Genomic DNA, 25345 nt, shown 5'->3' with positions numbered 1-25345 from the left:
AAGGAGCGGTCAGTACTTCAGATATTTAAATAATCTGATAGATGTCATTGTAGTTAACAAATAGGAGATATTTAGAGGTATAATGGTCAAATTTCAGTATGTCATAGAAATTATCTTATATTTGAGCAGTGATTTAATATGAAGAATTTTATATATTTCAAAACACCATTAAAGAATGTCTGGAGCAATGGGGACTAGGCTGCACTCCTGAAATCCAAGGACCATACTATATAATTGTTCTGCAAATTAACTCCAATCTCTGCCACAATGGGAAAGCTGGAAACAAGAAGGCCACCTTTGAAACTGTTGGCTCCACAACCACTACATTTGCTAGGTCTGTACCAGCCAAAACACATGCCCTACATCCTGCCAATGACTGGCTCCTAAATCTCAGAAAATGCTGCCACAGGAAAACATACCTCCATGACTATGTACATAAGTCTTTTATAACTGTGTAACACATTACTACAAACTCTAAAAACAATATCTACTTATTATCCCAATTCTGTAGGACCAAAGTCCAGGCAGACTTTACTGAGTTGTCTGCTTGGGGGGGTCTCACCAGGTGGAAGTCGAGGTATCAACAGGCTAAATTCTTATCTGGAAGCGTTGGGGAAGAATCCACTTTCAAGTTCATTCAGGTTTTCCAGAATTAATTTTCCTGCATTTGTAGGACTGAGCTCTTTGTTACCCGGCTATTGGCTTCAGGTCACTCTAAATTTCTAGAGGCCACTTGCAGTTCTTTTCACTTGTCTTCTTATAGGCCCTCTCACAGCATCACAGGTGGTTCAATATCCTTCATGTGAACCCCTCTCACTCTACTCTTTCTGACCTCCATTACTGCCTCCAATCAGAGAAAACTCTCTGCTTTTAGATAGGTTTATGTGATGAAATTAGGCCCACTCAGATGTTCTCTCTATTTTAAATCAGATATGCCATACATATATCATAACATAATCATGGGAGTGGTGTCTCATCATATTCACAGTTCTCAAAATTAAGACATAAAAGTTTGAGGGCTATTTTCAGAATTCTGCTTACTACATTGTGTTTAACAGAAAAAAGTAGTAGAGCTAATAGATAAACTTTACCTTCTGAATTAGTTAAGAAGATTCTCCAGAGAAATTGGACCAATAGGATGTATATCTATATAGAACGAGTTTTATTATAAGAAATTTTCTTACATGATTGTGGAGGCTGATAAGTCCCAGGATCTGCAGGGTGAACTAGCAAGTTTGAGACCCAGGAAAGTTGATGGTGTAGTTATAGTCTAAAGGCTGGCAGGCTTGAATCTCAGGTAGAGCCGATGTTTCAGTTTGAAGCAGTTAAGCAGGAGGAATTCCCTCTTACTTGTGGGAGAGTTAGCCTTCTTATGCTATTCAAGCCTTCAACTCATTGGGTGAGTCCCACCTACATTAAAGAGGGTAATCTGCTTTACTCAGTCTACTGGTTCAAATATTAATCTCAGCCAAAACACCCTCAAAGAACATCCAGAATAATATTTAACCAAATATCTGGGTACCCCATAGCCCAGTCAAGTTGACTCATAAAATTTACCATCACACTTTCCAAATCTCATGCAAGTGTATCCAACTGGCTGAACTTAACTTCTATCCAGAATCCCAAGTGCAGAGGAGTCAGACAGTTCAGGAAGGTGCATTAGAACAGTGTCTTTCAAACATTTCACCCCAATGTATTGTAAGAAACAAATATTTAATCACAACCCAGTGTAAGCATACACACATATTTATATAAATAAATGAAACAAAATTTCATGAAACATTACTTATCCTTACTAAGTGTAAGGCATTCTGACATTTTCGTTATCATTCTATTTGATTTAAACCATGCTGATCTTGATCCACTAAATGGTTTAAAGACCTTTCAAAAGAAAAGGCATTAGGAAGGCGGACTGATTTTGAGGGTCAATCTATTATACTCGTTACAAGTGATCTTTGAGAAGCAATTTTCCTTCAGTTAAATGTCTCATAATGTCTGATATGTAATAGCATGTTTGCTAAGTTGAATTGAATATAGATAATGGGTTTTCAATTAAATCTGAAGACAGACTGAAAAACATCTGAATCCTTTTACAGGGTTAGGTCCATAACTATCTAATAAAATAAAATAAAATAAAATAAAATAAAATAAAATAAAATAAAATAAAATAAAATAAAATAAAATAAAATAAAATAAAATAAAATAAAATAAAATAAAATAAAATAATAAATGAATATCGAGGGATGCTTTTTTCCTGTCTTCCACTCCCATTTGGGAAGACTAAATTTGCAAATCCATTGAAATATATAAGACTCATTTTTCAGAAGAAAAAATGACTTCCAAGAGGATGTTCATGTGAAAGTGCAGACATGACTAAATATTATAAACAGGTGTTGAAGTGTGTAGAAATTGTCAGCTTCTGTGCTAATAAGCTTCTGTGCCATAAGTGTCAACTTCTATGGCGTAAGTGCTTAATGACTCCCTTGGATTACTATGCCAATGTGTAAGGCACAATTTAGAGAATGTTGTTACTCATACAACAACTGCTTGGGTTACATATTTCCATTACATACCACCCAGATGTTGAACTGTGCCTCTACACTATAAAGGCCCAAAAGAAGAATTAATCAGTTTTCCACCGCTCAATCTTTTGCAAAACTGTTCTCCAATGAAATGACTCACTTGTTTAAATGCTTGAGTTTTGTTACTTGGATAAGTAGTAGATATTTTTCTGAGTGCAACATTTCCATTTAATTGTACTCATGCCCTAGGCAGCCTATGAGGATCTGCCCAGAGTGTTCAACTAGAACTGATCCTTTTCCTTTCTGTTGCTACATCACTGTCAGAGTTTCACATGGTCAGATTTAATTCTGTCTGACTGAGAAAAATTTAGAAATTTGGCCTCCTTAAATGAGAATCATATTATAGAGTCTTCCTCATTCAGTTGCTCAAGAATGTGAATGAGGGAGAAATAGAGTCATTGTATGATCCAGGAAGTGAAGCTTTAGGTCTGGCTTGTGGTGGTTGTAAAAAACCTAAACATTGCTTAAAAACTAGAAAACCTTGAAACCAGTGAAACTCTGATGGTTTAAAGGCTTTTACCATTAAGATTTTTAAATATCTGGATATATGCTCTCTACAGAAGTAATAAAACTTAATTATTCATTTAATGAAAATATAATGAGCACCTAATATGCAATATTTATGCTTTACTACAAACACAGACGTGATCAAAACAGAGCAAGTTTCTGTTTATTCTATAGTAGGAGGTGGCAGAGGACAACTAACTCATAAACAAGTAATTAGTGAATGGACAAGATAAAGAGTATACTGGGACTAATCATCTGAGATCTAACACCAGCTGAGTTGTATAAAACACACACACACTACATTGCCCATCTTACCTGTGGACCATAGTTCCAAAAGCTGTGACACATCTCTGCTATACATTATAAACACCAGGGTGTTTCCCCCTTTTCCCAGTTGCATTTATTTTTAATAAATGGTGTGATTTATTGAATGATATTGAGAACTCAGTGAATCAGTGAAAACTGGAATAACAGGTTTGAAATAGCAGCCATGGAAATAGAGAGGCAGGATGTCTAATCATGTTTTCTTCATAAACAGTTTTATTAAGGTATAACTCATATAATAAACTACACATATTTAAAGTATATAATTTGAAGTATTGAAATACACACACACACACACATCATCATCATCATCATCATCATCACATCAAGGCAAAAGACATATCTGTCACCTCTGAAAATTTCCTTATGTCCCTTAGCTATCCCTCCATCCCATACCTCCCTAACTCCCATCCTTAGGCAATCACTGGTATGTTCTTTGCCACTATAGATTACCTTGCATTTTCTAGAATATTATTTAAATTAAATTATGCAAGTCATATTCTTTCTTTTTGAAGGGCTGGGGAGATGTCTGACTTCTTTCACTCAGCATAATTATTTTGAATTTTACCCATGTCGTGCATACCAATAGTTCATTACTTTTCTGTTTATCCATTAACATGTCAGTGGACATTTCAGTTGTTTCCACATTTGGCCTATTGTAAACAAAGCTTCTATGAACATTCAGGTAAAATTCTTTGTATGGGCATATACTTTTATCTTTTTTTGGAAAATACCTGAGAGTAGATTGGCTGAGTCGTACACTAGGTAAATGTTTAACTTTTTAAGACACTGTCAAACTTTATTCAAAGTGGTTGCAAAGTGGTGTGTAGTGTTATCTCATTGTAGTTTTTATATGCATTTTCCCTTATGATGTTGAACAGATTTTTGCATACTTATTTGTTTAATTATTCATATATCTTTTTTGGTAACATGGCTTTTCAAAACTTTCTCCCATTTTTTATTGGATTATTTGTCTTCACAATATTGAGGCTTGAGAATTCTTTATATGTTCTAGATACAAGTCCTGTGCCACATATGATTTGCAAATATTTTCTCTCAATCTCTGTCTTGTTACCTCATACTCAATATATTTTTCAAAAAGCAAAACATTTTTTGAAAAGCATAAGTTCTTAGTTTAATGAAGTCCAATTTTTTTCTTTTAACAATTTTTACTTTTGGTGTTATAGCTAAGAAATCTTTGCTTAATCCAAGATCATAACAACTTTTTCTTTAGGTACTTAAAAAATCCCGTTCTAGATATTTCTCACAAGAGGACATATAAATGGCCAAAAGACATATGAAAAGATGCTCAACTTCACTAGGTATTAGAGAAATAAAAATCAAAACCACAATGAGATATCACCTCATACCTGTTAAAATGCTATTATCAACAGGACAAGTAATAACAAGTGTTGGAGAGGTTGTGGAGAAAAAGGAACCCTCACACACTGGTAGGAATGTAAATTGCTACAGCCACTTGGAAAACAGTATGGAGGTTCTTCAAAAAATTAAGAATAGAATTACCATATGACCCAGCAATCCCTCTTCTTTGTATTTACCCAAAAAACTTGAAAACATTTATCTGCAAAGATATGTGCACCCCGATGTTAATAGTAGCGTTATTCATGGTGTTCAAGACATGAAAACAACTGAAGTGTCCTTTGATAGATGATTGGATAAAGAACCTGTGGTACATATATACAATGAAATATTTCTCAGCTATAAGAAAAGATGAAATACTGCCATTTGCAACACATGAATGGATTTTGGGATTATCACACTAAGCAAAATAAATCAGAAAAAAAATTGAAAACCATATGATTTCATTCATATGTGGCATATAAAACTAAAGGCAACAAACAGACATTGTGCGTCCCAGGCCTAGCTGGTCCCAGGTCTGAATGTGATCCAGACTCGCAGCTAGGAATAGAACCCAAGCTTTAGAATGTTACAGGGCGCCTGTGCCCAGCTCACGTGAGCATGATTCAGCTTATTGTATCACACGTGTGGCAGAATGCCACTATTGTACTCTGCTATAACTTTTTAGGACACTGTCAAACTTTATTCAAAGTGGTTGCACCAATTTTACATTTTTGTCAGCAGTGTATGAGAATGCTAGTTGTTCTCTAACCAAGCTAACACTTGGTAGGCCAGTCTTTTAATTTTAGACATTTCGATAGGTGAGCAGTGTTATCTCATTATAATTTTTATATGCATTTCCTATGCGGTCCCCTAGTGCAGAAGCGCACTCCCTGTAGTAAAGTCGGTGCCTGCAGTTTCATTCTCAGATTGGTCCCTCATACGTTCTTCCAATTGGGCATCTCACCACTGAAACCTTCCCATGTGTCAGCTTGATGCTGACACATAGCGTAGCTGACAGGATGAGGTGAGTACGGCCCACAGCACTCCAGAAGATCCCTGGATGGAGGAGACAGGGTTGGAGGATGTGTGGCCCCTCGCCTCCCAGTGTTATCACATGACCGTGTATCTGGCTATGTGGACCCCCCCAGAGGATTTGGATGGAGTGCAGCCACATCTAGAGGATGTCCAAAAAGTCCTGGAGATGCTGGTGCCAAATGTCCCTACTGCTCATTGGGAGGCAGCAGGTCAGGTGACCTGGGTGTTCCTGGTGGTGCTGTGGCAGGCCAGTCTGAAGGTTCAGGACTGGGCTCAGCAGGTGCAGCAGCTACAATGTCAGGAAGAAGCATTGGAAAGGCAGCTGGCAGCAGCAGAACACATACTGCGGGGCCCTGACAGGTCACTGCCTTAATCCCAGTCTGGTAGCCCATCGGTAACACCACAGCAGGCACAGCCAATGATATGGCAGCAGGTTGAAGTGGAACAACCGTTGGCCTTAGTGCGGGGAGGGAGGGCAAGCTGGTGGCATCCCCCCTAGGCTAAAAAGCATAACACCTTGATTCAGTACATCCCCGCTAAACTCTGGGACCTGACGAAACAGGTATGGCAGAGAGCCAGGGACGGTTCTGGAGTAGTTACTGCGGCTATGGGATGACAGGGATAAAGGGACTGAATTATTTCTGGAAGAGATGGCTTAGCTGGCTTCCATAAGGGTGATACAGTCCCACAGGCAGCACCTCCAGAATGTGACACGTATGGTGTGGGGCGCGAGGTGCAGGTAATCGCTCCCTGATTAACTCATGTTCTCTGCACGGACGGTGTGGGCTGACCCGGAGGAGCTGCCAGAGACAGTGAGCAGATGGACCATGTACTTAGATCTGATCCAGATAATTCGGGAAATGGGCATGCGACAGATGGTGTTTCGTGTCCAGTATACTAGCCCTGACAAAGAGGTATTTACAACACATATAAAAGATTTGATTTTGACTTCTGGCCCAGCCGGTACTTTTGGCACCATGGTGGCACTGTTGGCCCCCTACGTGGATAGGTGGATCCACAAGGTAACGTCTGTTATGGCAAGGTTGGGGGATGTGGAAGTGAAATGCAAGGAGCATTCCACCCAAGCATGCGCAATACCGCCTGCCCGCACACCCAGACTGGCCAGTGCACAGAAGGAGACACTAGAAGGCGGCCAAAAAGGGGGAGCAGAGCAGCCCTCAGCCCATTAGGCCATGAAAGTGAGCCACAGGCAAATGTGGTTTGATCTCCTCACAGCAAGGGTCACTGCAGAAAAGATTGAGCAGCAATCTAATGAAGTGCTGCTGGTGCTGTGGAATCAGTTGCGCCCTGATCAGCAATTCACTACTATTCCCAGGAAAGTCACAACCTGAGAGGTGCGGCTGGTCAATTGTTTTCATGATTAGGGATTTGTCTGGGACACCTGGTTAGTGGGGGAGTCAGTTGACCTGAGGTCACAGGATCTGAATAAGTTATGCTGTTTTTGTATGCTGCCATGCTGAATATTACGGACATCATGGACCGGTTGTCACATGAACTTGGACAACACCATTATGTAGTGGACTTGGAAAATGCCTTTTTCTCTATTGCCTTAGCCTCAGAAAGTCAAGAACAGTTTGCCTTCACCTGGGAAGAGTGACAGTGGACATTCCTCGTCCTTCCGCAGGGCTATCTGCACAGCCCTAACCTGTGCCGTGGCCTTGTGGTTCAAGATTTAGCCACATGGAAACAACCACACTCAGTGCACTTATATCATTATATTGATGATATAATGCTAACTTCTGATTCTCTTACAGAACTAGAAGCAGCAGTAACCAGCCTGTGAGAAGCTCTCACCAACTAGAGTTAGGCAGTCAATGAGGACAAGGTCCAGGGACCTGAGTTCTCTGTCAAATTCTTGGGAGTTGTCTGGTTGGGTAAGACAAGAGTAATGCCAGAGCAATGATTGATGAGATACAAACATATCCCGGATCTGAGACTGTGAATCAGCTCCAAACCTACTGGGACTTCTGGGGTCTTGGAGAATGTTCATTCCCCATTTGGCCTCCTTGATGTGACCCCTGTCTAATGTGACAGGGTGCCCAGTGGAATTGGACCCCTGAGGTAGGAGAGGCCTTTAAAGCAAGCTGTAGCACAAGCCCAAACACTCTACGTGTAGTAGATCCAGCCCTCCCATTTCTGGTTATGGTGCAGGTGGATGATGCAGAGTTTGGATGGGGCTTGTGGCAGAAGCATGGTTCTTGAAAGGTGCTGATAGGTTTCCGGTCCCATTTATGGAAAGGCGAGGAAGAGTGGTATTCTCTGATAGAGAAGCAACTGGCTGCCATATATGCAGCCTTTCTGGCCAGTGAGGCAATCACTGGCCCTAATCCTATAACAGTACAGTCCACGTACCCCGTGGAGGGGTGGCTGTGGTCCTGGGTAAAGACTCCTCGTATGGTAATTGCACAGACCCCTACACTGCCCAAGTCGGGGATGTACCTAGAGGAGTGGGCGCAGTTCTCTGTGAGCCCGCTGTCGGGTCAACTGCACTCCCTATTGGAACCAGTGCAGTTGCAAGCAGAGCTCCTGGCGGAACCTGCTGAGATGGAAGATATACTGAGTCCCTATGTAGAGGATTGAGGTCCCATCCCTCAGGATGCCTGGTACACAGATGGCTCATGCCCTGGGCAGCCCCTGACGTGGGCTGCTGTGGCATTGCAGTTGTCCACAGAAACTTTTCAATATGAGACTAGTGCTGGGCAGTTCAGCCAATGGGCTGAGCTTGACACTGTGTGGTTGGTCCTCATGAATGAAACTGGCCCAGTGCACATCTGCACCAACAGATGGGCTGTGTATCAAGGACTGCCCAGGAGTGGATGATAGACCATCTATGGGGCCAGAGGCCAGACCTCTGGAAGCGGGGTCTTCAGCAGAGGGCCACCATATACCATGTCCCCAGCCATTGGCCGTTATAGGCCCTAGGGAATAATGTAGTCGACGCCCTGGCATAAGTTTGCCCCGCCCATGTACCACTGGTTCTGGCAGACATTGGCCCCTGGTTCCACTGAAAACTGGGGCATGTAGGGGCCCGTACCATGAAACAAGTAGCAAAACGATGGGAGCTATTGTTGACCTGGGCATAAGCACAAGTTGCTATGTAACAATGTTCCTGGTATGCTGAGCAGCACCCAGAGAGATGGGTAAAAAGCACCCCGGGGCTAAGCCACTCTAGGAATGGCAAGTGGACTGTGGACCCAAGGTAGTGCCCTCCCAGGCAGATCCTGCACCGCAACCCTGTAGGGATTGAGTGTGGGCCCCAGGCCTGGCTGGTCCCAGGTCTGGCTATGATCTAGGATTGTGGCTAGGAATAGGACTCTGGATTTAGAATGTTATATTGATGTATTAGGGCACCTGCACTCAGCTCACGTAAGCATGATCCAGCTTATTGTATCATGCATGTGTGGCAGAATGCCACCATTGTACTGTGACATATGTGAGCCCATGTGGTCCCCTAGAACAGAAGCGCGTTCTCCACAATAGAACCGCATTCCCACAATAAAGTTGGTGCCTATCGTTTCATTCTTACATTGGACCCTTGTGAGTTCTACTAACTGGGCATCTCACCAATGAAACCTTCCCTTCTCAATCAGCTCAGTGCTGACAGACATGACAAACAAAAAGAGACTCGTGGACATAAAGAGCAGATTAATGGTTACCAGAGGGAAGGGGGAGGAGAAGGAGGAGGTATACAAGGGTAAAAAGGGTCATATATATGGTGACAGAAAAAAATTTAACTTTGGGTTGTGAATACACAATGCAATAAATATATGATGTATTATTGAATTGTACACTTGAAAAATGAGTTTATCAACCAATGTCATCCTAATAATATTAATAATGAACAAACAAACCTTATTCTGCTGTATTCTAGATTACACTGGTTCTAATGAGAAATCTGTTTTCATTTTTATCTTTTTCCTCTGGTTTCTTTTAAGATTTTCTCTTTATCTCTAGATTGAAGCAATTAATTGTGTGCCTTAGTATAGTTTTCCTCATGTTTCCTATGCTTGGGGTTTGTTTATCTAATCTACACATTTACAGTTTTCATTAACTTTGAAAATTCTTGTCTTTTGTTTAATTAGTTTTCCTGCCTTTTCTTGCCCTTAGGGATCCAATAACATATATATTAGACCACTTAAAGTCTTCCTTTCTTTGTGCGCTTTATTTTAATGGTGTCCATTGTTATGTCTTCAATTTCGCTCATCTTTTCTTCTGCAATATCTATATGCCATTAATCCCATGAAGTAATCATAGAGTGAATTTTCATTGTTGTCATTATAATTTTCATGTCTAAAAGTTTGATTTAGTCTTATTTATTGTTTGTATGTTTCCATATAACATACCTGCTCTGTCTTCTAATTTCTTGAACGTATAGGATACAGTTACAATAACTATTTTAATGTTCTGATCTACTAACTCTATCATCTGTTTAATTTCTTGGTCAGTTTCAATTGATTGATTTTTCCCTCTTATTATAGGTTTTATTTTCTAACTTCTTTGCGTACCCAGTAATCTTTTATTTTATACCAAACATTGTGCATTTTGCCCTGTTTGGTGATGAATATTTTTATATTCCTATAAATATGCTTGGTCTTGGTTCTGGGAACATAGTTACTTGGAAATAGTTTGATCCTTTCAGGTCTTTCTTTTAAACTTTTTAAAGGCAAGACAAGAATAGCATTTTGTTGAAGGATAATTGTTCCATGTACAGACATGAGGCTTTTAATTATTCTTTCAAATGCCATGTGAATAATGAGGTCTTCCATACTGGCTTTTGGGAACAGGCATTATTCTTGGCCTTGTGTTCCCTCCAATCCTTTTGAGTATTTCTTCCCCTGCTCTCAGATAGTTTCATTATACACATGAGCTTATCAATACTCAATTGAATACTAAAGGCAGATACTGTTGATCTCTGGCGTTCACTCTCTGTGCAACTTTCTTCTCTCTGACAGTCTGCCCTGGTAAGTCTAGAAGCCTCCTTGAACTAGAGACTCTATCACCACAGTTCAAGAAAACTGCTGGGCTCTTCTTTGTTTCCTTCTTTCTACATCTTAGCCTCAAAACTCTGTCTAATCAGTAAGCTAGGGTACTGTAGAGATCACTTCATTTGTTTCCCAATAATAAAGATCATTGTCCTTCATTGACTAATATCTGATGACTTAAAAACAGTTGTTTCATACATTTTGTCCACATTTTTGATTGTTTCCAGATGGAATATAAATTCAGTCCCTATTATATTTTGGATGGCAGTGGATGTGTTAACTGCAAATTACGTTTTAATGTTGAATCTTAATTCTCTGATTTTGTTTTCCATTTTTTTTCTTTTCTACTTAGATGATAGATTTAATGTGGACATATGGGGAATGACAATTGCTAGACATGGGGAGAAATTAGAGAGAATGAGCTGACAGATGGGAAATATAGTTAAAGAAAAAGGGCAAGAATTAGGAATGGAATGAGAACAAGCAGTCAAATGTCAAATCCTGGAGAAAGGAACTGATGCAGATTATCAAAGCTATTTGAAATCCCAAATCTTGCTTTTAATAGACATAATATGTAGTTGAAGAAGAATTCGAGCTATTCTCTTCAACTTGAAAACTTTAATCTGTTGATGAGCTTTACTAATTTTTATTGGTCCTCATGGCAGACCAAAAGGCAAAGTCTAAGAATTTGTCATCTCAGTTTTCCAGGGAGAAAAACACCAAAACTATTTTGTAAATGACAAACACAAAGTTACCCAGAGAATAGTGCTTAGGTGAGAACTAAAAGCCTCAAGTATATCTTTTTACTATTTTGTTCGAATGATTATCTAGCATCTTTTACCTTGGGAAGAACTAGTTTTGGCAGAGAGGAAAACACACTGGACTTGGAGTAGGAGTCTAGGGTTGTAGTCCAACACTGTCATTAATGAGCTGTGTGACCTTGAGGAAATTACTTCACTTTTCTAGATCTTAGTTTCCTCAATTGGAAACTGGAATAAGAGCTCTGATGGGAGGGGTCACTGTGAGGGTTAAAAGAGGTGATGCGTGTCAGTTTTATACAGTGCCTGACATATAATATTACATGTAAGTTTCTGTGTATTATCGCTTCTAGAGAGAGATTTGCATTTTTTTTTTTTTTTACTGGAAGGCTGTCTTAAACACAAAGAGATGAACCTGCAACTATGAACTGTCACATAAGAGCTGGATAGAGGACTGGCTTATGGCTGGTCTATTTCTATTCATCAGGCCATCTTGGCCTTGGGCTTCTTCCAAATCAAAGAAATAAAGTCAAAAGACCTGAGAGTCACCCCCTAGGTATCTGAACTCAGACAGATTATTTAGCCCCTCTTCACTGTTAAATGAGGATAATAATATCTATAATTTATTGAGCACTTATTCTCTGTTGTCAGGTACTGCATTTAGCACTTTGCACATATTGTCATTTAATCCTCACAACCCTTTGTAATTATCTTCATCTTGTAGATGAGGCAACTGAAACTCAGAGATATTAAGTAACTTGTCCAAGATTACACACAAGTGGTATGGCTGGGGTGAGTGCCAATTCTGTTCTAAGTCAAAGCTCATACTCTCATTCAAAATGTTATACTGCCTTCCCTCTGCATGTTAAGGATTCCATAAACTAAGGGCTATAAATGTTAAAGCAGTATGTAGCATATTGATGCCCTCACTAAGTTCTTCCTTCCTTTCCTTACCCAGAACATTCGTATATTAACTGAAACCTCACTCCCTACACAACACAACTTCCCCTCAAATCACTCTCAAAGTAAAGGCTCTCTCACATAACCTAACTAAGCTTACATTTCTTAAAAGGTGAGATGAGCCTTCACACAGGATTTTGCTGCCACATTTAGACTATAGTTCTACCACTTTGAATCACTTTGAACAACTCCTCTTGTGAGCCTCATACACTAGATGACAGTCTTTATGCCTCTCTCTTCCCATCTTCATTTCCATCATCTCCTTCTACAAAAGCTACTCACCTTTACTCCTTAAAAATTTGGCATCTGATCTCAGGCATTCTCCACCCAGATTCCTGTCATCATCTATATAATTTCAACATCTTCACTGATGATCTACTTAACATTTAAGTCTCATGGTTCTTAGATTTTCTTCCACTTTGGTCCACTTCAGAAACCTATCTCATGCTTCCAGTGGACCCAAATGGATAAGTCTACCGCCACCTGTTTCTCCCACTGATTGCAACTACACAGGTCAAAATACAAAGAACAACTACATGAGAACCTTAAAAATTAGCAATAGCAGGCAAATGAGGGAAGGGAACCAAAACTTGACCGTGTGATTGTTATTATTATAAAGGTGTCAATTTGAGTGGGCTATGGTGTGCCAGATTAGACATTATTTTTCAGTGGGTCTGTGAGAGTATTTCTGGATAAGATCAGCATTTGATTCACTGGACTTAGTAAAGCAAATGGCCTTCACCAATATGAGTGGGTATCATCTAATCAATCCATTGAGGGCCTGAATAAAACAAAAGGCAGAGGAAGGAGGAATTTGCCCATTTTATTCTGCCTCACAGCTTGAACTGAAATATCACTTTTCTCCTGCCCTTTTGGATTTATGCCATCAGCTCTCCTGATTCTTAGGCCTTTAAATTCAGACTGAATGATACCATTGGCTTTTTTTGGGTCTCCAGTTTGCAGATGGCAGATGCCAGGCTTCATATCCTCCATAATTGTGTGAGCCAATTCCTCATAAATATACATATTTATATATCTTATTGGTTCTGTTTCTCTGGAGAACTCTGACTAATACAGACCTTTGTATGAAAAGTTTGTGTTTTTTCCTCTTTTGTCTCCTGTGGTTAACCTAAGGATGGTGGTACTAGTGTGAAACTCTGAAGAGGGAATTGGCAACTAAATACAAAGAAACCCTGTCTTCCTGGCCAGAGGACTGGAAGGGAGCTCTTATTACCAGAGAATGAGGAAGAAATCTCTGGGAGGGGGAGGGGTTCCTTTTTTAAATCTCCTTTTCCCTTTCTTTATTCTGCCCCAAGAATAGTCTTAGTTGCAGAGTCATTCCATATTAGAAAGGACACCTATAACAGCATGAGAAAAACCCATCTTTCTGGCAAGAAGAATGAAGAAAAGCAATCCTTCAGCTCAGAGTATGGGGTGAAATCCCCACTATTTGTTTCCTAACTTTTTGTCACTTTACCCCAAGGGCAACTAAGTCAAGAGGAAAGGTGCCATGGTAGGCCTGGCAAAACTCTAAAAGAAATCCTAACTTTCTAGGCAAAGGACCAAGAATAGAGGCCATTTGAATATGGAGAGTGTGAAAAAAATGAAGAAGCAAATTTCTCAATTCTGTGTATGAACCAACGCAAATCCCAGTACCTCCTCTGAGTGCGTGCATAATATTGACACAATGCAACATAGAAAATGCTTACAGATTGGAAATAAAAAATAAAACTATCTTAACTCCCAAATGACATGATTACCCAGAAAAATATGCATAAAAAGTTCCTGGAACTCATAAATAGTTTAATAAAGCTCCAGAATACGAGGTAACTTATAAAAATCAGTTTTATTTTTATATACTGGCAATGAACAATTAGAATATGAAAAAATTTTAAAGTACCACTTAAAATCACACCACAAAATGAAATACTTAGATTTATATATAACAAAATATATACAGGATCTATATGCTGAAAGTTATAGAAGACTAATAATAAAAGGAATCAAGGAAGACCTAAATAAATAAGATATGTCATGTTTATAGATGAAAACCTAAATATTGTTAATGTATCGATTCTCCATCAAATTCCAAATTGCTTATAGATATCAACAAGCTCATTATAAAATATGTAGGAAATAAAAAAAAATTAGAATAGCTGAAACACTTTTAAAAAGAACAAAATTGGAAAACTCACATTACTCAAATTTATGACTTAGTGTAAAGCTACAATAATCAAGGCAGTGTGGTATTGAGGAAAAGATAAAGACATATATTAAAGAGACATAATAGAGAGTTCAGAAATTGACTCTATTGTAGGCAGTTTATTTTTGACAAAGATGCAGAGCCAACTTAATGGGAAAAGAATAGTCTTTCAATCAATGTTACTGGAACAATCGAAAAGTTGTAGGCAGAAAAAGTAAACCTTGACCTAAGTTCATACCTTGTACAAAAAATAACTCAAATGGATTATAGATATTAATGTACATTATAAAACTATAAAGTTTTTAGAAGAAAATATACAAGGAAATATTCAGAAACTAGAGTTAGGCAAAGTATTTTTAGGCATGATACAAAAATTTATGATCCATACATTTTTTTAAATAATAAATTGGACTAAACAAAATTAAAAGGTTATGCTCTGCAAAAGACACCAGGAATAAAAGACAAGCTACAAATTGGGAGAAAATCTGCAAATCATATACCTAACAAAAGGTACTCATACAGCATATATTAAGAACTCTCTAAACTCAATGGTAGAAAAACAAACATTCCAAATAGAAAGTTTGCAAGAGTTGAAGAGGCACTTTACTAAAGAAAATGTACAGATGGAAACAAGCAGAGGAAAAGTTGCTTAACAGCATTAGTCATCAGGGAAATATAAATCTAAACCACAAATTTACACCCACAAAGATGGATAATAAAAAAGACAAATAATAACAAGTTTTGCCGATGATATGGAGAATCTAGAACCTTCGTGCACTGATGGTGGAAATATAAAATGGTGCAGTCACTTTAACAAACAGTTTGACAGTCTTTAAAAATGTTAAACATAGAGTTATTCCGTGACTCAGCAATTCCTCTCCTATGTGTACACCCCAAAGAAATGACAACATATGTCAACACAAAACTTGTACGCAGATGTTCTTAGCAGCATTATTCATAACAGTCAAAAAGTGGAAACAATTCAAATATCCATCTGTGATGAATGAATAAGCAAAATGTAGCATAACCATAGAATGGAATATTATTTAGCAACAAAAAAGAATAAAGTACTGATACATGCTACAACAGGGAAGAATTGTGAAATCATAATGCTAAATGAAAGAAGTCAGACACATATTACATGAGTATATTCATATGAAACATCCAGAATAAGAAAATCCATAGATATGAGAGTAGTGAATGGTTGCCTAGGGCTAGGAGGAGGGGCAAATGGGAAATGACTGCTTAATGAATATAAGATTTGCTTTCAGTGATGAAATATCTTGGAACTACACAGAAGTAATGGTTGCACAACACTGAAAGCACTAAATGCCACTAAATCAGAAAATTTAATTTTATGGTATACAAATTTTACCTCAATAACTTTTTTTTAAAAGCCTGGAATCTAGAACTAATCATTTTAACCATTCTGTTATGAGTACCCCATAGCTCTCTGCTCCACTGACTTTGACAATTCCCAACTGTGGGTTAGATTATCCTCCAACTAACCCTTGGTGGTTTCATTTGTCTTTGCAAGGTCCTCAGCGATGCCCCATTCCAGAAGTTGTTCCAAACCTTTATTGCCCACTAAGCTATAACTGCACCTCTCTTCACTTTGTGATTAACAAATGGCATTAATCTTATAATACATAGTAAAGTAGAAACTATGAATTATCTGGTACTTAATAGGAGCTCAAAAAATATGTAGTGAATAGATGAGTGAGTACTCTCCATTCTTCTGTACTTCACTAATACCAATAACAGTGTCTGCATCTTTTGCCCCCTTTCTTGTCCTAAAGAAGTGTTGCTCAATATTCCTCCTTCCAAAGCTAGCCTCCCTGTCACCATCCATGGTTTCTTAATGCCCAAGGAGTCCAGACTCCTTATCGGGACACTTCCAGCCCTACTTTCTCTCACCTCCTATCACAGGGTCTGTTCGTCCTGCATTCACACCTGTCTGTCCTTTCTTTTACCTTGATTTTGCAAATTCAGTCAGTATTTAATAGCAATCTCAATGCCCATAAAGACTTCTCCAACCCTCCAGCCGATGAAACTTATCGTTGGATTTGTCAATAATTAGGAGGTTATTGGTAACATAAAAACAATCAGGGACCTTTGGGAAGACAGATTCAGGGCACAGGACAAATCGAAGCAGAAAAAAGGGCAAGTTACACAATAATAATAATAAGACATTATTTACTTTTTCACTCATTCTCTGACAACAGAGTAGACAATAGAATTTTCCAGAGGCTATATGGAACATATATCACAACAAATTGAATGCATAAGCCAACATGAGAATCCAGCTATCTTTTATTAAACCAAACATTAAAGACACTGGCAAAAATGTAAAACAATGCTCCTCTTTTCATTGATTTTTTAGGGAAATTATTGTTATTTTTCATAAAAATATGTTATTTGTGTTAACATGTGTTGATTTTATTATTGCTATTTTAAAATTAAAATTTTTTAGAAAAATTAAAAAATTTTTTGGAAAAAATTTACATATTTTTGAAATTTCTCAGTTTTAATTTCTAATACAATATACATCAATAGGTATCATCCACACAAACAAAATACTTTGGGGTTCTCTGTAACTTAGGAAAAAGGGGTCCTGAAGTCAAAAAAGTTTGAAAAACACTCCATTTCAAGATTGCTAAGCAGAGCTGTAAGCCTGCCTGAATCTGCGTATCGCATATTTGAAATGGAACTGGTTATTCAGTTTTCTTCTACAGCATCTATTGGTCTTGCAGCAAGAGGAGAAACAAAGTTGAGTTAATCCACTGTTGGGGTGGCAGAGTTTTAGTTGGACTATGTCAGGCTACCTTGTTCTAGATAATGAGCATAAGCCTGTCATCTTAATAAATTACTCTTCATATTTTGTAAGAATTAGAAAGATTAAGATGTTTCTTAATCCTGAACTTCTTTTTTTCCTTCACAAATCTTATTTGAATCATTCTAATTTAGTTAATTATGTACTTAGAGTAGTTTTTCCACCTTCTTATGTTCAGTGACATAAACAAAGACCATCTATTCAACTTCATGGTTTGATCTGTCTCTGACAATACCCACTCCTGAATCACTTCAAATAGTGAAGTCTGTTAAATTATGTATCCATTCTCACCAGATTATAAATTTCCATACAGCTTGGATATTAAATTAAAGATTCCTGATGGAGATGGGCTGTTGACGATTATGATGACAGTGACATTGATTTATTGATTCATTTAACACATATTTTTTGGGCATTGAGAATGAGACAGACACAGTCCAGACATTGAAGATTCAGTAATGAATAAGAGGCAAAGATCCCTTCCTCTCGATGCTTACTATCCAGTGTGAAGGGCAAATAACTGAAACAGAAGGAATAGTAGATCATAATACATGCTAGAATGAAAAAAAAATCTTGGTCTAGGGCCATGCCACCCTGAACTTGCTCGATCTCATCTGATCTCTGAAGCTAAGCAGTGATGGGCCTGGTTGTTACTTGGATGGGAGACCACCTAGGAAGACCAGGTGCTATACGTGTGAAAAAAAAAATCTTGGGAGATGGTAGAAGAATTGGAGTTATGTATGTAAATGCTAGATGGGGTGACGAGAATTCTGACAGAAAAGGTGACATTTGAGTAAAGGCCTGAAGGAAGTGGTAACAGCAGAGAAAAGTGATTCAGGCAGAAAGAACCACAAATTCCCAAAGGCAGGAAAGTAACTAGTGTATTGATGAACAGCAAGGAGGCCACTGTTAGTGGTTGGAGAAAAGGAGGAGGAGGTGGGGGGAGGGAAAGTGGAAGTAGGTGGCAGGGGAGTAGAGAAAGAAGAAGAGGAGGGAGAGAAGGATGCAAACATGGCCAGCAATAAATAAGCCATAGATATTCCAGCTTCTCCCCTCACATTACCTGCTGTAATTCTTTTTTTTTTAATTGAGATATAATTGACATTCTTTAATCTGGTTTCTCCATACAAGATTCGTTCCATTTTTAACATCTAATGGAAACAGGAAAATGGAAAAGCCTGAAGTTCAACAACAGAGTTTAAATAAATTATGGTATGCTATGTGACCTTTAAAATTCATAGCTCTGCAGAACATTTATAACTTATGAAATGCTTATATCACTACATAAAAAACATGGGACTCAAAGCTACATAACTAATTTGTTTAAATGCCTACATATATACATCTTTCCTCCTTCCCAGATAATTATACTATAGTGTTAAAAGTGCTTACCTCTAGGTGATTGAATTATAAGCATTTTTATTTCTTTTTATTATTTTCTAACTTTTCTACAATAAGCATATTACTGTTATAATCAGAAAATGATAACATTTAGAAGTGAATTAAATAACTCAGTCCAGTATCATTTGAATCAATAAAACATTTCAACTCTTTTATTTATTAGGCTCCCTCAATATATTAAGGGTGATTTAAAGTACTCCAGTGTTAACAGTGTTAAGATATGTATTACAACATAAGTCTATAAGATACTACATTTATTTGAAAATCATGTAATTGGCTTTATAGCATATGCTACATACTTTAGAACAGAATTAAATTAATAAATTCATCTTGGATGCCATTTATTATGATTAATATATTAATTTCCAAAACATTATCTTAAGTAAGTCTGTCTCAAATATTGTACTATATGTTAAAGACCAAGAACTAGTAGAAAATCAAGACCCACAGTGATAAGTTACTGTCAAATCTCTTGATTATTTTTTTTAACCAAACACCTTTTCTAGAAGACTATAGTGTTTGATACTACAGATGAACCTCTTTAATTATTTCAGTGTATTGATTTTAGAATATACTGAAATGATAAAGCAAAACATATTTTATGTTGTATAACCTCTAACTTCCACAAATCTCAAAAAATAGAACATTACCAGCACCATGGATTCTCTCTCTGTGATCATTTTCAATCACTGACCTATCTCCCTTCCCAAACTTAACCAATACTCTGACTTCTAACACCATAGTTTAGATTAGTTTGAAGTTTATGAAAACAGAATGGAAAAATATGCATTTTTATGTGTCTTCTTTCATTCAGCATTATGAGGCTCATCTATGCTGTTTGTTTTGTGTAGCTGTAACTCAGTTATTTTCAGTGCTCTCATATGAGTATTCCACATTTTAGTTATCCATTCTACTATTGATAGACATTTGGGTTGTTTCCAGACTGAAACTATCATCATCATCATCATCATCATCATCATCATCATCATCACAACAACAACAACAACAACAACAACAACAACAACAACAGCAACAACACGTTATTACTGTTTTGTGTGCTTAGGTAGAAGAATATCTGTTACAGTGTGTTAATATTTAGTTAGCTGCATTGGTCTTAAATTCTGGCTGCACATTAGCATCACCTTGGTGCCTCGGTGCCAGTTCCACAGGTAATTTTACTGAGATGAGGTTAAAACTACTGAGCCAGCTGTTGAAACTCCTAGACAAAAGAAAGAGAAATTCAGTTCAGGGAATTCTGAATGAATTGTTTCCAGAAAAAGGACAATAAAATGCAATGTAAAAATCAAGTTTTGTCCATATTGACTTTTCCTTTTTTTCACTTCAATATTCTAAGCCAAAAGACTACCTATCTGGCTTTATAGCACTATAATTGGCTTCCATATTATTTTAAAAGTCCCCCAAATTCTCAAAGTTACTTTAGATATGTTTTAAAGATACATGTGTCGTGATTTGGCATACTCCAGGTGGGGGATTAAACTATCAAAAATTTAAACAGATACTCATGTGGAGTCCTAGCTCCATAAATAGTCAAAAAGGCAAGAGTTGATTTTCTGTGGTCTAGATCACAGCCTGGTATTAAATGAAATCAACTTAATAATTATCATTGCAACTGAAAATTTGGTTGGTATTTTTAATGCCCTGATATTTTAAAACTTTTTTGGACCCATGATCAGGAGCTGTCTTGAGAATATATTTCAGAGAATGAAAAACAAAAATGAACAACATGGCTGTATAAAGTACAGCAACATATACCTTTGAAATATCACAAAACTCTAAAAATGTGTTCTTATAGTTCAATCTCCAATATGCACTGGTAGATAGGAAAGAACAGAGGCAATTCTTTTGTGATATGTGTAGAATATGTTAAAACTTAACATTGTTTTTATGTAGTCAGGTAGTTGAATGCCTTCAATTTGTAGGGTTAATCGTTTTAAGGTCCCATTTGATCCTGAATAGAACTTCACAAGCCTCCCCTGACTTGATGTGAACTCAATCACTTAACCAAAAAACATTATTTGAACTTTGACCACGTTTCAGGATTCATGAAAGCTTCTGTAGGCATATAAAGATCCCATTCTTGACTTCGAGGAATTTACAGTCTTTGGAGGTAGGGAAGTCCTATACTCATACAAAGAAAACTAAGATCGTAAGGCCAAGTATGATGTGTCAGAAGAAGCCCAGGGAGCTAGGTGTTCTGTAAAGACTTCCTGGAGGCAATAGGCATGAACTGAGTCTGAAAGGATGGTCAGACTGCTAATTGTCTGGCAGGGAGGAGGAGGGCATTTCAGACAAGAGCAAAGGTGCCGAGAAAGAAAGGGGCAGATGTTAAGAGGGCAATAATCCTGCAAATAATTTTGTTGGAGCTTGAGATTTGTCTAAAGCAGTGGTTTTTAAAGGTTTGCTATTGTGACTAAAAGCAGAGCAGATGGTGTACGTACATAACACAACAGTTCCATATTCCTGTGTAAGAAGACCTTATTGACAGAAAAGAATTGGGGGCAATTAGATACTCAAGATGGTAACAGCTAAGCAACTTGATAGAAGCAAAAACACTTAAGAAATAAAATTCTAATCAAAATTTCCAAAATATATCCATGACCATCTTAAGTCCATTCTTATGGTGCTGTTAAGGCTTTTCCCAGGTGTGCAAGCAGGAAACCTGGAACTCATCTTCCATTCATTTCTTATAAGCCTCCTACCTGCGATCCATCCAGCAGCAGGTGCTTTCAGCTCTGCCTGTACCCTAGATCAAGCCAGCTGGTCTCTCACCACCTTCCAACTGGTGAGATCTTAACCTGCTTAACCTTTATGCCCTTTCCCCATTCTTCCCACCCTGGTCCCAATTCATTCTTTACAGAGCAGCTAGAATATCATCTAAAAATCCTGAATCTCATCAGATCATTCTCCTATTTAAAACACTCGTACATTTCCTATTGTACCCAGAATCACATATAGAATCTGTAATATGAGACCAAAGACCCTGGAGGGTCCCACCTTGTCTCTTCTCTAATGCCATCTTTCTTCATGCTCCGCTTCATTAGCTGATTGGGATCCACATTCTTTTCCTGGTTCTTCAAACTAGATCCACTTTCTCCAGCCTCCAAGTAGAATGTACTTTGCATTCGTTCATTCTTTTCCTGGCCAGCTCCGATCATAGGTCAAAATGTAAAGGTCATTTCCCCACACAGTCCTACTTTGACCAATCTTCCAATCTAAATTTTGTCCCTCATGTCATTCTTTCTCATAGCTTTTAGTCTTTTATTTCATGGATTTTATCACAATTAGTAATTATACATGTAAATTTGTGTTTGACTAAGGCTTGAAACATCACGAAAATATGGACTATGTGTGTTTGATTCATCATTGTGTACCTGAGTCTCACACTCTGATACCTAAGGTTTAGAATAAATATATCTACAAAATATGAAATGGAAGGAATTCCAACTACCTCTCTGTGTGCATTACTATAATATCGATTCAAATCCTCGATAATCTCTACCATCAAATTTAATAACTCATTTGATTGATTACTTGTAGTCATTCACAAATCAACAAAGGAAGAGTTGCATCCCTCAAGCATAGAAGAAATATTTTGCATTTTGGATAGCTTTAGTCTCATATGGATGCCATTTTGACCTACAAAAAGTCTCACCCTTGAGACATAGTACATATGAACGTAGTGGGAAGTAAGAGGAAATCATAATAAAAGCACAGTGTTTATTTATCAGATACCAGGCTTCCTGTCATACCTTTTACAGGAATTATCTGTAATCTTACAACGATCCTGAGCATAGGTATTATAGCTCCCATTTACAAATGAGAAAAGCAAATTCTGAGAGATGATCTGCCCACAAACACAGAGCTAGTTGGCAAGAGGAACTGATGGAACAATGTCTTTAAAAATAATTCATAATTTGCACAACGTAATCTCTGTGAAATTAGCAAATCATTCTGGAATTTTGACCTCTATCGATACTTCCCATATTGGTTGAAATGACATTTACCAATGCTCATTTTATTTTTCTTAAGAACTGTAATCTCTTAAGAACTTACTCTTTGTTTTTAATAATAATATCATTTGGAAATAAATGTCTTCTGATCTCAAATTTGGTTGAAGAGAATTTAGGATTAAAAAGAAAATTAAAATCAAATTAAGATGTTTATAAGTAGTATGTATCTGACTCAAATGATAGAAAATAGCCTTTGACCCACATACTTGGGGTATGTATATGGCTCTCTGGTATGCAACAGAGAGTCCTTAGGCTAGGTGAGTAAATATTTAAACATATGTAAGAGCAATAATGGCTTCTTTGGAAATCCTCAATGCACTAGTATGCAGTAAAACCATAAATATTCAAGGAGATGCAGCACTGTTGGGGAGAGAAACCCAAGTTGACTTGGCATGAACAGGAGATGGCTTGGAAGCTCTAAAACATCAAACTTAGACATTCTAGAAATCCTGGAAAGATTTTACTGCAGAAAAACCTGGGAGAACTGACAGCTAATCTTGACGTGGGGTACGCAGTTAAATTCCTTTCTTTATGGGCCTAAAAGCAAGGTTTTAATCACCACAGACTATTTTAGAGAGAAATGTCACTTTCCTATTAGAGGGAAAGATCTTCCTGTAAGAATTAAGAAAAAGAGAACTACTATATGCAGGAGTTTTAGTTATTTTATTTATTCCATATAACTTTTTGAAATTGGAATGATTTCTCATTTATAAATGAAGAAACTATGATCCTGAGAGTTTAATTAATTAACCCATAATCACACAACCTGTGATGGGGCTGAATCTATACTTTTTGATTTGGGACACCCCTTTCTCTGATAGTCAACTGTTTAGCCTGGCTTGAAGAAGATTGGTGGGCTTATCATGTAATGGGGAAGACTACAGAATCCAAGGATCCTAAGGTTTCAGAACATAAGATTTCAGTATCACATCATATTCATCTTTACATGCCTTACAGTGTGCAATACATCATAGATAGTCAATGTGTCTGTAGGATAATGGATGGATAGATGGATGGATTAAAGGATAGATGGGTAGATAGATAGGTGGATGAATTTTCTATTCCTTGGTTATTCCAATTGCCTGTCTTTTCTGTAATCAGAGACTGTTTCTCAGAGTACAGTAGGCAGTAGTCAAGAATATAATCTTTCCTCTGGGCAAACTCAGGCAAGCAACATAGAAAAAAAAAGTTCTTTAATAATTTATCACTAATTGTTCTAGCCACTTTTCTGGGAAGTTAAATACATGTGAAGATTATTATAGTTGTTTCAGTCCCATGAAAATAAGGAGCATCTCATCACCTCAGGTTAAGAAGGTAAGATGTACCTTTTTTGCAGCTGCTTCAGTTCAATGAATGTGGGGAGCACTGAGCCTTTTTATTTTAAGGTGTTGCACCTCCCTTTCAGATTTCACCCTTTTTGCAAAGTCCTACATCTTGCTTTAGTTCTGGGAAGCTAGGTCTTTTCTCTTTTTAAATCAATCCCATAAATTTGATTCTTGCCAAGGCCAACTCCAAAATGTCCAACCAATTCTGAAGGTATATAAAGTAAACTTTATATAAGGGTCACCACTGAGGCTAAAGGATCCTATAATGAAATTCAGTCACTATTTTTTTCCCTAGTCTTTGGCATTGTCTAACACAGAGTGGGTATGAGTGTTGGAGAAAGGGAATAGGAATTGAGACCACCATTAGAATTCCATCTCTGTACTGGCCTCAGCTCCTTTGTGGTAAGCAGGGCAGGTGATCTTGAGGATGGAATGGCATCATCATTATTCTCATCATCATCATCATCATCATCATCATCATCATCATCATTCATTCTCTCTCTCTCTCTCTCTCTTTCTCTCTCTCTCTCTCTCACTTCAACATCTCCTTACCATCCTTCTTTCACCCAAGAAACTCTGTTTCCTTGCTGGGTATTTCTGTCTGGTCTTTGTAGACTTTAGATTATTCTCTCTTGGCCAGGACAGCCTTATTTCCCAGTGTTTTCCAGGAGTACATATATAATTCTGCTTAGGAAGAGCTTGAGAATGACAAGAAATTTCATCTCTTTAGTCTTTTTTTGTTTAAAGATTCCAAGTAATCAATCTTGGATGGCATATGTAAGTAAGTAATAATTTTTCTTAGTTATTAAGCAGAAACTGATATTTGCAACCAATATTACAAGTTCATCAATCTCTCAGTTTATTCCAAATGGCCAATTATCAGATAAATTCTTTTTCTAGGTCTTGTACCTAGATCTTGTACCACATATATAGAAATAACACTGGGCCCTGTAGTGGGTTGAATAGTGGCCCTAAAATGTTATATCCAAGTCCTAACTTCCTACATCTATGAATGTGACCT

General features: G+C 37.6%; 1 pseudogene; it reads left to right on the top strand.

Moving 5' to 3' along the window:
- Positions 1-18143: 18143 nt before the first annotated feature.
- LOC118611254 lies at positions 18144-18262 on the top strand (annotated as a pseudogene).
- Positions 18263-25345: the final 7083 nt, after the last annotated feature.

The sequence above is a fragment of the Rousettus aegyptiacus genome, unplaced genomic scaffold (assembly GCF_014176215.1).
Source record: "Rousettus aegyptiacus isolate mRouAeg1 unplaced genomic scaffold, mRouAeg1.p scaffold_m13_p_13, whole genome shotgun sequence".
In the NCBI taxonomy this organism is placed as follows: Eukaryota; Metazoa; Chordata; class Mammalia; order Chiroptera; family Pteropodidae; genus Rousettus; species Rousettus aegyptiacus.
The sequence above is the reverse complement of the archived record's forward strand: the minus strand, read 5'-3'. Positions and strand labels throughout refer to the sequence as shown.